Source organism: Pseudophryne corroboree, chromosome 11 (assembly GCF_028390025.1).
Source record: "Pseudophryne corroboree isolate aPseCor3 chromosome 11, aPseCor3.hap2, whole genome shotgun sequence".
Taxonomy (NCBI): domain Eukaryota; kingdom Metazoa; phylum Chordata; class Amphibia; order Anura; family Myobatrachidae; genus Pseudophryne; species Pseudophryne corroboree.
In genome coordinates this window covers 59,751,074-59,760,938 of record NC_086454.1, presented here as the reverse complement: position 1 = coordinate 59,760,938, position 9,865 = coordinate 59,751,074, and the positions used below count along the sequence as shown (strand labels likewise).

Here is a 9,865-nt window from a genome sequence, read left to right as displayed (position 1 = left end):
TTCCGGTTTTCGTCCGTCGCGTCATTTCCGCCCCACTTCCGGTATCCGACTGCGCATGCGCCCGCGGCTGTGGACGCTTTAGAGATCGAACAGCATTATGTGGAATTTCATTGCGGCGGCCATCTTTGAGAGGATCAGTTCATAGAAAGTTACACTCGGCGGCCATGTTTGTGAGGTCCGTGATTGGAGACATAAGTTATATTTCTCCAGTATAGTGCATAGAAATAGATAAAAAAACGGGGATTAGTCATTATAGCTACTCTTCTAATGAATTAAAACTTACTGTAGTGAATATATAGAGAATGTATAAACATATAGACCCACATAAGTATATAAATATATAAACATAAATATATAAATATATAAACATCTATGAGTAAAATAAAAATATATAAAAAAAATATATATATAAAATATATAAAGGTATGTGTGATGTGCAAGGTGCATATTAGAATTAGTATATGGTATTAGGTGCTAAGTGCAAATTTAAAGTATTAGGATGCAGACAGTGTGATATATTATACTGACACGCTTATGTAGGCTATTTTATTGTCAGTTTGGTTACAGTACCTGATATTCCCAGATGGTCTCCCTAGTCTGGTACTGATCAGGCCCGACACTGCTTTGCTTCCAAGATCGGACGAGATTGGGCCTTTCCAGTGTGGTCTGACTGTAATAATCGCTGTTTACCGTACATGTGTCAATCTCAATATATCAATACCGCCATAGGCTAATATTTATCAAACGGGAATAGTGTAGGATGGGAATAGGATGGTTGAGCTGGGGGGGGGGGGGGTTGTGAGTGAGGGGGGGGGTGGAGGTGGGGGGGGGGGAGGGGGAGGAGGGGAGGGAAGGGAAGGAGAATAGTCTAACCATGATGATTCACCGACTGTAGTTTTCACAGGAAAGGAGCGATTTCGTAATAATCGTTAAATCCCTTCGGATGGAGTGTTTGTAGTTGGAAAATCCAGAACATTTCTCTGCGTGAGAGTTTATTAGCCAGGTCGCCACCCCTTTCTCCCAGTTTCACGAGTTCAATTGCTTTAAACGTTAGTGCCTCCGGATTGGAATTGTGTTCAAGGTTGAAGTGTTTGGATACTGCGTGATTTTCCATTTTATTTTTTATATTGCGAACATGTTCCTGTATCCTTATTTTCAGGGGTCTCTTTGTTTTACCTACATATTGTTTCCCACAGTCACATTCTAATAAATAAATCACAGATTGTGTGTTGCAGTTTATGAAGTCCTTGATTTTGTATTCCTCCTTCTTTTCTGCATCCGAGAATGTTTTCCTTACTGGGTGTAGGTACCTGCAAATGTTGCATCGGCCACATTTAAAGGAACCTGTGCATCTTGGCATTTTTGGTTCTTGTTCAGATTCCTTGTGTAGCATACTGGGGGCTAGGATATCTTTTAGATTTTTTGATTTTCTGAAGACGATTTCTGGGCGAGGAGGTAGTATGTCTTTGAGAACAGGGTCCATTAATAGAATTCCCCAGTTATTGTTAAGAGAGTCTCTAATGGTTTTCTCATGACGATTGAAGGTGGTGATAAAAGGAACGGATTCTTTCTTGGTTTTTTTAGGTTTGTATTCTAACAGGGTTGATCTCTCTAGAGCTCTTGCTTTGAGAGCCGCTTCTTCCACGATGGTAGCTGGGTATTCTTTGTTCTTGAATCTTTCTTTGTATTTCTCTATTTGGGTGTCACATTCTTCCTGGTTACTACAATTTCTCTTTATTCTACTAAATTGAGAAAAGGGAATATTGTTTTTCCACCTTTTCAGGTGGTTACTCTTATAATGCAGGTAGCTATTTGTATCAACCTGTTTAATGTAATTCTTAGTTTCAACTTTTTCTCCATTTCCTGTTAGAATCACATCGAGAAATTCAATAGAATCTTTGTTGAGTTTAGAAGTGAACATGAGATTCATCTCGTTAGTACTTAGGAAGTCCATGAATTTATAAAACTGATCTTCAGTGCCGTCCCAGACAATTAAAATGTCGTCTATGTACCGACGATAAAAGATAATATGGTTCTTAAAATCATGGTTACCATAGATAAAATTCTTCTCCCAGCTACCCATAAAAAGATTAGCGAAACTCGGTGCAAAAATCGTACCCATTGCAGTCCCACAGCGTTGTAGATAAAACTGATCTAAAAACTTAAAATAATTATGCTGAAGAATAAAATACATGACGTCACATAAAAAATCTTTGTGGATGGCTGTAAGTGAAGTATCGGTTTCCATATATTCTTTGCATGCTGTTACACCTTTCTTATGGTCTATGCAAGTGTACAGTGACTGCACATCTATTGTTACCCACTTATAGTCATCTTTCCATTCAAAGTCTTTCAGGGAGTTCAACACAGCTGTAGTGTCTTTTAAGTACGAAGGCAGCTCTTTCACATAGGGTTTTAAGAAGACATCGACGTATTCTGATAGGTTTGATGTAAGCGAGTCAATACCTGCCACGATAGGTCTTCCGGGTGGGTTAGTCAAGTTCTTATGTATTTTTGGTAAGAAGTAAAAAATAGGGGTGGTGGGGTCTGATTTCATTAAAAATTGGAATTCCTCCTTTGTAATTATCTCATTACGTAGACCGTGTACTAGCAATGTTCTTAGTTCTCCGACGAATGCATCTTTGGGGTCGCCAGACAGTTTAGTGTACGAGACATCATCTCCCAATAATCTCAATGCTTCATTTGTATATTTCTCACGGTCCATGATAACCAGGCCCCCCCCTTTATCAGCTTGTTTTATCACAATTCCCTTATTTTTCTGTAGCTTTTTTAACGCCTCACTCTCCCGGTTCGTGGTGTTCTTCTCTTTTATCTTCTCTAAGTTGGTCTCACATAGGTCTTTCTTAACCAGTTCGTAAAAAATGCTCACGTTACTCCCCTTTGACTCCAATGGGTAAAATTTTGAGGTTGGTTTTAGACCTGATTTCGACTGGTTTTCATAATTGCTGATCACCGCATCCTCTTTCCTCAGGAAATGTCTTTTAAGTGTCAGTTTTCTGATGAACTTGTTTAGATCAATGAAGGTCTCAAATTTATTGAGACCCCCTGTGGGTGCAAACGTCAAACCTTTATTCAGTAGGGATTTTTCTGGTTCCGATAGTTTATGTTTTGATAAATTAAAAATTCCATTCTCTTTATTTGCAGGTTTCGTCATTAAATTGTTCTTTTTTTGTTCTCGTTCCCTCCTACTGCCCCGTTTTCCTCTTCTTCTGTATATCTTCTTTTGAGAGGTGAAGCGTGATGTACATCTTCCTTCAGGGGATTTCTTGGGCCTTCTTTTGGTCGTGTTCCTGTTCTTTGGGCTAAAAAAGTCTGATCACTTTTAGAGTGAAGTCTCTGTAGTGCTGTGAATCTGTTTTGTATCTTTAGTGTTGGAGATGGTGTATCTGTATTCCGTAGTGGTTTGCCTTTAGTTGGTACGGTTTTCCAGTATTGTCTCTTATTTTCATTCGTTTGTTGGTTCATATTTCCAAACCTGCTCCAGTTTTTAATTTTGCCTTGTTCGTAATCCATTTTGTCCCTGAGAAATTTTTTCTCCTTATTTTTTGTGACCTCTTCTTCTATGTGCTCCATTTTTCTGTATAAGACCTTTTCATTAATCTTGTAATCTTCTTTATCTTTAAAGGGTTCAAGTTCACTTTCTTTGCATTTGATGTTCTTCTCTAATTCTAAGAGGGAGTTCTTCTTCTCATCAATCAGCAATTTCATTAGGTCAATGGAACAATTGTGTAATGTTTTATCCCATTTTTCCAAGAAGGCTGCATCTAAGTTGCCAAATGTTGGTTGTTTTAGAAGTCTAAGCCCTCTTGGAATTCTGTCAACTGAGATGTAATGCTCTAGACCCTTTATATCCCACCATGCTTTAACTTCTTTGGTGAGGAGTCTCTCTATGCCCCAAAATAATTCATCTAAGTCACCAGGTGGGGGGGGTTCACTAGATTGTTGTTTCTCATTAAATATCTTTTGGCACCAGTTTTGTCTCTTGGTTGCGCGATCTGAGTTTCTCCACATATTAAAAAATGGGTTGTAGTGCACCAGGCAGCAGATAAAAATTAATACCAAATGATTTCAAAAAATAGGGGAGAGTTTATTGCGCCACTTGTGTACAACACCAAATAATCTAAAGTCCACTTAAGAATTAACGACACTCCCTAGGAATTAGCACAGGGCGTCAGCTGTCCCCCAGAAAACACAGGGATGGTAGTTCCCTGAAACAGCGAGTAATGCACACAGGGGGGTGGGGGATATAGCGACCGTCGGTGTCTTAAAAATAGTTCAGAAATTGTGGATTTAAAATCGTATCTAAAATGAGTAACCAGATCTAGAAATTGTTTAAAAAAGGGGGGTGATGTTTATTTAAACACTAAAACAGACAAATTAATTATATAAAATCTCTAAAATTTAAGCAGCAACAATTCTTAAAAAATGGGATAAAAACAATAAACACAATGCTATAAATACCAGTTAAAAGATATAAAACAATTTAACTTAACTTGGTATGAGGTCACTGCCAGATAGCCCAACGCGTTTCGTCACTTAGACTTCATCAAGGGGTAAAGGCAGAATGAGACTAAGCTTCTATTTATACTAATACTAGTCTCACATCACTTATGACATCACTTCCTGTTAATTATTTCATGATAATATGAAATAGGTAAAAAATTCTATATTTTACATAACTATGATTTTATTTGCTGGTATAAATATACATGATGCTAAGGCAATGTTCGTAAGGCAGGTTTGGTGTTTAAAAACTGTTAAGATTCGTGTGTAGAGGCTCCGGCGGTTCTTTGTCGCCCCACTTCCGGTTTTCGTCCGTCGCGTCATTTCCGCCCCACTTCCGGTATCCGACTGCGCATGCGCCCGCGGCTGTGGACGCTTTAGAGATCGAACAGCATTATGTGGAATTTCATTGCGGCGGCCATCTTTGAGAGGATCAGTTCATAGAAAGTTACACTCGGCGGCCATGTTTGTGAGGTCCGTGATTGGAGACATAAGTTATATTTCTCCAGTATAGTGCATAGAAATAGATAAAAAAACGGGGATTAGTCATTATAGCTACTCTTCTAATGAATTAAAACTTACTGTAGTGAATATATAGAGAATGTATAAACATATAGACCCACATAAGTATATAAATATATAAACATAAATATATAAATATATAAACATCTATGAGTAAAATAAAAATATATAAAAAAAATATATATATAAAATATATAAAGGTATGTGTGATGTGCAAGGTGCATATTAGAATTAGTATATGGTATTAGGTGCTAAGTGCAAATTTAAAGTATTAGGATGCAGACAGTGTGATATATTATACTGACACGCTTATGTAGGCTATTTTATAGTCAGTTTGGTTACAGTACCTGATATTCCCAGATGGTCTCCCTAGTCTGGTACTGATCAGGCCCGACACTGCTTTGCTTCCAAGATCGGACGAGATTGGGCCTTTCCAGTGTGGTCTGACTGTAATAATCGCTGTTTACCGTACATGTGTCAATCTCAATATATCAATACCGCCATAGGCTAATATTTATCAAACGGGAATAGTGTAGGATGGGAATAGGATGGTTGAGCTGGGGGGGGGGGGGTTGTGAGTGAAGGGGGGGGGGGTGGAGGTGGGGGGGGGAGGGGGAGGAGGGGAGGGAAGGGAAGGAGAATAGTCTAACCATGATGATTCACCGACTGTAGTTTTCACAGGAAAGGAGCGATTTCGTAATAATCGTTAAATCCCTTCGGATGGAGTGTTTGTAGTTGGAAAATCCAGAACATTTCTCTGCGTGAGAGTTTATTAGCCAGGTCGCCACCCCTTTCTCCCAGTTTCACGAGTTCAATTGCTTTAAACGTTAGTGCCTCCGGATTGGAATTGTGTTCAAGGTTGAAGTGTTTGGATACTGCGTGATTTTCCATTTTATTTTTTATATTGCGAACATGTTCCTGTATCCTTATTTTCAGGGGTCTCTTTGTTTTACCTACATATTGTTTCCCACAGTCACATTCTAATAAATAAATCACAGATTGTGTGTTGCAGTTTATGAAGTCCTTGATTTTGTATTCCTCCTTCTTTTCTGCATCCGAGAATGTTTTCCTTACTGGGTGTAGGTACCTGCAAATGTTGCATCGGCCACATTTAAAGGAACCTGTGCATCTTGGCATTTTTGGTTCTTGTTCAGATTCCTTGTGTAGCATACTGGGGGCTAGGATATCTTTTAGATTTTTTGATTTTCTGAAGACGATTTCTGGGCGAGGAGGTAGTATGTCTTTGAGAACAGGGTCCATTAATAGAATTCCCCAGTTATTGTTAAGAGAGTCTCTAATGGTTTTCTCATGACGATTGAAGGTGGTGATAAAAGGAACGGATTCTTTCTTGGTTTTTTTAGGTTTGTATTCTAACAGGGTTGATCTCTCTAGAGCTCTTGCTTTGAGAGCCGCTTCTTCCACGATGGTAGCTGGGTATTCTTTGTTCTTGAATCTTTCTTTGTATTTCTCTATTTGGGTGTCACATTCTTCCTGGTTACTACAATTTCTCTTTATTCTACTAAATTGAGAAAAGGGAATATTGTTTTTCCACCTTTTCAGGTGGTTACTCTTATAATGCAGGTAGCTATTTGTATCAACCTGTTTAATGTAATTCTTAGTTTCAACTTTTTCTCCATTTCCTGTTAGAATCACATCGAGAAATTCAATAGAATCTTTGTTGAGTTTAGAAGTGAACATGAGATTCATCTCGTTAGTACTTAGGAAGTCCATGAATTTATAAAACTGATCTTCAGTGCCGTCCCAGACAATTAAAATGTCGTCTATGTACCGACGATAAAAGATAATATGGTTCTTAAAATCATGGTTACCATAGATAAAATTCTTCTCCCAGCTACCCATAAAAAGATTAGCGAAACTCGGTGCAAAAATCGTACCCATTGCAGTCCCACAGCGTTGTAGATAAAACTGATCTAAAAACTTAAAATAATTATGCTGAAGAATAAAATACATGACGTCACATAAAAAATCTTTGTGGATGGCTGTAAGTGAAGTATCGGTTTCCATATATTCTTTGCATGCTGTTACACCTTTCTTATGGTCTATGCAAGTGTACAGTGACTGCACATCTATTGTTACCCACTTATAGTCATCTTTCCATTCAAAGTCTTTCAGGGAGTTCAACACAGCTGTAGTGTCTTTTAAGTACGAAGGCAGCTCTTTCACATAGGGTTTTAAGAAGACATCGACGTATTCTGATAGGTTTGATGTAAGCGAGTCAATACCTGCCACGATAGGTCTTCCGGGTGGGTTAGTCAAGTTCTTATGTATTTTTGGTAAGAAGTAAAAAATAGGGGTGGTGGGGTCTGATTTCATTAAAAATTGGAATTCCTCCTTTGTAATTATCTCATTACGTAGACCGTGTACTAGCAATGTTCTTAGTTCTCCGACGAATGCATCTTTGGGGTCGCCAGACAGTTTAGTGTACGAGACATCATCTCCCAATAATCTCAATGCTTCATTTGTATATTTCTCACGGTCCATGATAACCAGGCCCCCCCCTTTATCAGCTTGTTTTATCACAATTCCCTTATTTTTCTGTAGCTTTTTTAACGCCTCACTCTCCCGGTTCGTGGTGTTCTTCTCTTTTATCTTCTCTAAGTTGGTCTCACATAGGTCTTTCTTAACCAGTTCGTAAAAAATGCTCACGTTACTCCCCTTTGACTCCAATGGGTAAAATTTTGAGGTTGGTTTTAGACCTGATTTCGACTGGTTTTCATAATTGCTGATCACCGCATCCTCTTTCCTCAGGAAATGTCTTTTAAGTGTCAGTTTTCTGATGAACTTGTTTAGATCAATGAAGGTCTCAAATTTATTGAGACCCCCTGTGGGTGCAAACGTCAAACCTTTATTCAGTAGGGATTTTTCTGGTTCCGATAGTTTATGTTTTGATAAAGTAAAAATTCCATTCTCTTTATTTGCAGGTTTCGTCATTAAATTGTTCTTTTTTTGTTCTCGTTCCCTCCTACTGCCCCGTTTTCCTCTTCTTCTGTATATCTTCTTTTGAGAGGTGAAGCGTGATGTACATCTTCCTTCAGGGGATTTCTTGGGCCTTCTTTTGGTCGTGTTCCTGTTCTTTGGGCTAAAAAAGTCTGATCACTTTTAGAGTGAAGTCTCTGTAGTGCTGTGAATCTGTTTTGTATCTTTAGTGTTGGAGATGGTGTATCTGTATTCCGTAGTGGTTTGCCTTTAGTTGGTACGGTTTTCCAGTATTGTCTCTTATTTTCATTCGTTTGTTGGTTCATATTTCCAAACCTGCTCCAGTTTTTAATTTTGCCTTGTTCGTAATCCATTTTGTCCCTGTGAAATTTTTCTCCTTATTTTTTGTGACCTCTTCTTCTATGTGTTCCATTTTTCTGTATAAGACCTTTTCATTAATCTTGTAATCTTCTTTATCTTTAAAGGGTTCAAGTTCACTTTCTTTGCATTTGATGTTCTTCTCTAATTCTAAGAGGGAGTTCTTCTTCTCATCAATCAGCAATTTCATTAGGTCAATGGAACAATTGTGTAATGTTTTATCCCATTTTTCCAAGAAGGCTGCATCTAAGTTGCCAAATGTTGGTTGTTTTAGAAGTCTAAGCCCTCTTGGAATGCTGTCAACTGAGATGTAATGCTCTAGACCCTTTATATCCCACCATGCTTTAACTTCTTTGGTGAGGAGTCTCTCTATGCCCCAAAATAATTCATCTAAGTCACCAGGTGGGGGGGGTTCACTAGATTGTTGTTTCTCATTAAATATCTTTTGGCACCAGTTTTGTCTCTTGGTTGCGCGATCTGAGTTTCTCCACATATTAAAAAATGGGTTGTAGTGCACCAGGCAGCAGATAAAAATTAATACCAAATGATTTCAAAAAATAGGGGAGAGTTTATTGCGCCACTTGTGTACAACACCAAATAATCTAAAGTCCACTTAAGAATTAACGACACTCCCTAGGAATTAGCACAGGGCGTCAGCTGTCCCCCAGAAAACACAGGGATGGTAGTTCCCTGAAACAGCGAGTAATGCACACAGGGGGGTGGGGGATATAGCGACCGTCGGTGTCTTAAAAATAGTTCAGAAATTGTGGATTTAAAATCGTATCTAAAATGAGTAACCAGATCTAGAAATTGTTTAAAAAAGGGGGGTGATGTTTATTTAAACACTAAAACAGACAAATTAATTATATAAAATCTCTAAAATTTAAGCAGCAACAATTCTTAAAAAATGGGATAAAAACAATAAACACAATGCTATAAATACCAGTTAAAAGATATAAAACAATTTAACTTAACTTGGTATGAGGTCACTGCCAGATAGCCCAACGCGTTTCGTCACTTAGACTTCATCAAGGGGTAAAGGCAGAATGAGACTAAGCTTCTATTTATACTAATACTAGTCTCACATCACTTATGACATCACTTCCTGTTAATTATTTCATGATAATATGAAATAGGTAAAAAATTCTATATTTTACATAACTATGATTTTATTTGCTGGTATAAATATACATGATGCTAAGGCAATGTTCGTAAGGCAGGTTTGGTGTTTAAAAACTGTTAAGATTCGTGTGTAGAGGCTCCGGCGGTTCTTTGTCGCCCCACTTCCGGTTTTCGTCCGTCGCGTCATTTCCGCCCCACTTCCGGTATCCGACTGCGCATGCGCCCGCGGCTGTGGACGCTTTAGAGATCGAACAGCATTATGTGGAATTTCATTGCGGCGGCCATCTTTGAGAGGATCAGTTCATAGAAAGTTACACTCGGCGGCCATGTTTGTGAGGTCCGTGATTGGAGACATAAGTTATATTTCTCCAGTATAGTGCAT

At 38.4% G+C, this 9,865-nt stretch overlaps 2 pseudogenes; both read right to left on the bottom strand.

Annotated features, from left to right (window-relative positions):
• Positions 1–558: 558 nt before the first annotated feature.
• On the bottom strand, positions 559–678 carry LOC134971278 (5S ribosomal RNA; annotated as a pseudogene).
• A 4,703-nt stretch (positions 679–5,381) lies between these two features.
• On the bottom strand, positions 5,382–5,501 carry LOC134971276 (5S ribosomal RNA; annotated as a pseudogene).
• Positions 5,502–9,865: the final 4,364 nt, after the last annotated feature.